Source organism: Micropterus dolomieu, linkage group LG11 (genome assembly GCF_021292245.1).
Source record: "Micropterus dolomieu isolate WLL.071019.BEF.003 ecotype Adirondacks linkage group LG11, ASM2129224v1, whole genome shotgun sequence".
NCBI lineage: Eukaryota > Metazoa > Chordata > Actinopteri > Centrarchiformes > Centrarchidae > Micropterus > Micropterus dolomieu.
In genome coordinates, this window is record NC_060160.1 from 30076245 (window position 1) to 30080803 (window position 4559).

General features: G+C 42.9%; 1 protein-coding gene and 1 long non-coding RNA gene across 4 annotated transcripts in view; one reads left to right on the forward strand and one right to left on the reverse strand.

The window, feature by feature from the left end:
• Positions 1-658, reverse strand: part of LOC123979131 — a 7011-nt gene extending 6353 nt beyond the window's left edge. The window contains exons 1-2 of one of the 2 annotated variants that reach the window (XR_006827160.1): positions 638-658; positions 246-341 (exon numbers count right to left, since the gene is read on the reverse strand). This is a non-coding gene — a long non-coding RNA (uncharacterized LOC123979131). Of the gene's footprint in view, positions 1-245; positions 342-512; positions 607-637 lie in introns of those variants that run through there. The other variant, XR_006827159.1, reaches the window with a different exon arrangement.
• Positions 659-2791: 2133 nt separating this feature from the next.
• Positions 2792-4559, forward strand: part of LOC123979517 (transcription regulator protein BACH2-like) — a 58349-nt gene continuing 56581 nt past the window's right edge. For both annotated transcript variants that reach the window (XM_046063464.1, XM_046063465.1), the window contains exon 1: positions 2792-2920. The gene's annotated coding sequence lies outside the window, so the exon portion shown is untranslated. The remainder of the gene's footprint in view (positions 2921-4559) is intronic.

Below are 4559 nucleotides of genomic sequence, written 5' to 3' on the forward strand. Positions count from 1 at the left end.
AAATCAGATTTGACTCTTGAGGTGTAACGTTACATTATAGGACCCGCTAGTCTCGATACCAGTATCGATAAGCTCCGACCCGGACCTAATGGATTTTCAGGTTTTGAGAAAGTTTGGAACCGGGTCCTTTTAGAACCGGGTCTCGATCCCCATCCCTAAAGAAAGCACTGTCCCTCCAAACCTAATGTTATAGAGCATGGGTAAGTGTCTTTGACATATAAGTTAATAACTGCGGTGTCACTAACCTGACCACTTGTTGATGATGTTGGCCGGGGATCGTGAGGATGCACAGCCTCAAAACAAGCTGAAGCCTGAATTTGTCTTCTGCTTGTTATTTAGTGCTAGAGGTAAAAACAGACACAAGATGGTGAGAAACTCCAGCAAAGACACGGGCTGTAACGTTACGGTCACACACCAGACTTCTTTTACACACTGAAACGAGCATCACTTGCAAACATAAATAAAAATATACATGCGCCATGCAGCTGAAATAATAATAAAAGAAAAACTACCCGATGTAAGACGATTAACGTTATCAGTTATTAGACAAAACTAGCTAATGAGAAATAGATGCAGGTCACATTCAACCGATGGGTGCATGATGCTAGCTAGCAAGCGCAGCGTTAGCTAACGCTACCTTTAACGTTAGAGCGGTAAGGCCGCTGTAAGTTCGAACACCACAGTTATGTCTTAAAACAAGTTGCTTTACGAGCATTTTCTGGTTTAACTGGTGCATAACCATGCCACAGATACGGCAGCCCATCTGGCAAGGCTGGCTGTGATTGGTGCAGACGGGGGCAGATGGTGAGATGATGGTCAGCTGTTTTTGGGCACTGCTTTAATCCACATACTCTATGTAGGGGTTGCTAAGCTAAAGCTAAATCTGTTGCTTAGTTTATATTGTGTCTCACAAGAGTGTCTGAGGTACACAGCTGACACAGAATGAATATAATGCATTACCATAAATGAATAATAATAATAATACAATAAAAGGTGTAGTGACTAACATTACAATAAAATAAATAATATATGATTTACATGAATAAATAACAATGTGTGTAATAAATAACAATCAGTGTGTAATGCAGTGTTTCCCATGCATAGGCTTTACTTAGGTACATTAACAGCCGCCCAAGTAAATTTGGCGGCCCATTTTAAAATTGTTCTTGATTGCAGCGCTGCGCAGCGCATATTCGCTCCGCACATCGTCTCACTTGGTCACTCTCTCTCTCTCTTTCTCTCTCTCTCTCGCAAACACGGACAACAGACCTGTCTGTGAATTTAACTGGTTGGTATCATAAACACCGCTGCACAAATTTGTCCAACGCTGTCAATGTCGGTGACCCATCTTCAAAACAGTTATTAGCAAGCATGTAAGGAGCCTAGCTAATAAGGAGAGCTATGTTAACTTTGGAAACCAGCTGTCGAAGTTACCACGCTGTATAACTGGTAGTCAACAGGTGCGTTCGAGATAACTGGCTTACTTTCTCCGACTTGATAGATAACCTAGGGGAATAAAAACAGCGCCGTCAAGTCAGGTACCAGACACACCCAGCCAGCAGTGAGAGGCTCAGGAAGAGCTTCTGTCCTCAAGCCGCTGAGATCCTAAATGAGGTCACCTAAGACTGACCCTGAAGTCTACTTTTACAATGCCTATAATGTCCAGATTTAGTTAACAATCTCATGTCAGGTGTTAATTCAATCCTAAGTTTTGTATTGAGGTCATAGTGTAGTACTGGATTTCATTAACAAACAAACGTCAGAACCACCTCCCAGTATAATGTTTCCAGCAGTGTCAACATTAGAAACTTTGTAAAGGTAGAATTTATGGTGTAGCTTGAATTGCAATAGAGTGTTGAGGCATACCTACTAAAGTGGCCAGGGAGCATGCTTACAGCAAAGTTGTGTATTTATCATTTCTTATACTTAACTATCCAACTAGGGGGGTGATTGTGCAGTGGATAAGACGCCTGCCTTTGGTGTGAGCGACCCGGGTTCAATCCCCACTGTGACCCATCCACCATTGTGTACCTGAGCAAGACCCTTAACCCCTAGTTGCTCCAGAGGCGTGCGACCTCTGACATGTATAGCAATTGTAAGTTGCTTTGGATAAAAGCGTAAATGTACTATAGAATAGTTACTATACTACTATGTAGAGTTTATTATTGCCTAGGGGCAGGCTTTAAATTTGAGTGTAACATCTTTTTACTCATTTCCCAAATATTTTTCCTCTTCTGTATTTCATTGTTGCCATCTGCATTGGTAATTCTGCAGTTTCCATACAGGCGCACACAATTCATTATTATAAATCCCAGCCTGTGAGAAGTGGCATATGCATTGTTGAAACCCTGTTTTGTGCGTATGCAACAACTACAAATTGGCCCCCTTGAAAGTGGAGCTTATAGTTTTATAGTTATATAGTTTTGGGTTTTAGCAGAAAGTTTTGGGAAAGTTACAACAGAGACAGCTGTGGAGCAGCGTTAGTTTAAGAAAAAAGCTTGTCTTTAGTTTGGATGAAAAGGCTTGTTTGTTATTACTATATGACTGTAAGCTGTGTCATGTATAAACCCAGTAGTAAAGACTGAGGTGTTATATCTGTAGCCAAAAGTGTTTTCCTTTTTTGTTTTGATCCTATCTCTTCATTTCTGTATGATTTGGCAGCTTTCCCAGAGTAGTGGATTTGAATTTCTGCAGCATTCCTATCCTGAGCATGACTCACACAGCAAAACCTAGCTGCACTTTCCCTGAAACCTGACAAGCCTGATCCAATTTACGCTTCCAGAGCCGCCAAGGCAAAGTGACGTCAGCTCAGCCTCCCAGCTGAAAGGAGGGAATGAAAGTGTAAGGAAACACACTGACCATGGAGAAGCGCCGTGGGGAGGGAAAGTCCTCCACTGCTACATCTGTAACCGTCAAACAGGTGAAATTGAATCCATTGCAGCAGGACTGACTCAATGGTTTTGGGTTAATAAGTGCAGTGGCGTCACCATAATGTTCAGTGTGACAAGAGGAGGAGATGTGAGGAGAGTGATTATATGCCAACACAACACACTGCAGAGGAACATAGGAAAAAAGGATCTAGGGCGGCCCTGAGTCTATGGATGAGATCAACATCTGAGTCACTGAAGCTTCTGTTGCTGCTGTGTGACCCCATGTTGATACACTGAGGTATATTTCCAATAGCATAATGCTTTCCATGCAAAACATTTGAAATACAGAAGAAATTCACTGTATTTCATAAAGGTGATGTTAGTCATATCAGTTTTCCTCTATGGGAACAGCACATGTGGGCGTCTAGCAGCCCACGTGTGCTTTAATTTTCACATCTACACTGTGTTGCCTTGTGAAGGAGGTGAAATAATCCTCTACTCAAGATCCCTGCCTTTATGACTCATTTGGCAACGGAGAGCTGCACCCTCTCAGAATTGATAATTTATTGTACAGTTTTGACACATTTGGCCATGCACAGATATGGGCATATAAATGATCCTATATCAGGGATGAAACGATTACCAGTTTAACGGTAAACCATGGTAAAAATCCCACGGTTATTATTACCATACACATTTTAATTACCATGATAACCGGGTAGGGTTAACCGTGCTGTTATAATCTCACCGCAAACACTGTCCAGCGTCTCCCAGAAGCAGGCGCGCATGCACAGAATGCAACGTGGGTTTCTACACTCACCTAAAGGATTATTAGGAACACCTGTTCAATTTCTCATTAATGCAATTATCTAATCAACCAATCACATGGCAGTTGCTTCAATGCATTTAGGGGTGTGGTCCTGGTCAAGACAATCTCCTGAACTCCGAACTGAATGTCAGAATGGGAAAGAAAGGTGATTTAAGCAATTTTAAGCGTGGCATGGTTGTTGGTGCCAGACGGGCCGGTCTGAGTATTTCACAATCTGCTCAGTTACTGGGATTTTCACGCACAACCATTTCTAGGGTTTACAAAGAATGGTGTGAAAAGGGAAACACATCCAGTGTGCGGCAGTCCTGTGGGCGAAAATGCCTCGTTGATGCTAGAGGTCAGAGGAGAATGGGCCGACCGATTCAAGCTGATAGAAGAGCAACTTTGACTGAAATAACCACTCGTTACAACCGAGGTATGCAGCAAAGCATTTGTGAAGCCACAACACGCACAACCTTGAGGCGGATGGGCTACAACAGCAGAAGACCCCACCGGGTACCACTCATCTCCACTACAAATAGGAAAAAGAGGCTACAATTTGCAAGAGCTCACCAAAATTGGACAGTTGAAGACTGGAAAAATGTTGCCTGGTCTGATGAGTCTCGATTTCTGTTGAGACATTCAGATGGTAGAGTCAGAATTTGGCGTAAACAGAATGAGAACATGGATCCATCATGCCTTGTTACCACTGTGCAGGCTGGTGGTGGTGGTGTAATGGTGTGGGGGATGTTTTCTTGGCACACTTTAGGCCCCTTAGTGCCAATTGGGCATGGTTTAAATGCCACGGCCTACCTGAGCATTGTTTCTGACCATGTCCATCCCTTTATGGCCACCATGTACCCATCCTCTGATGGCTACTT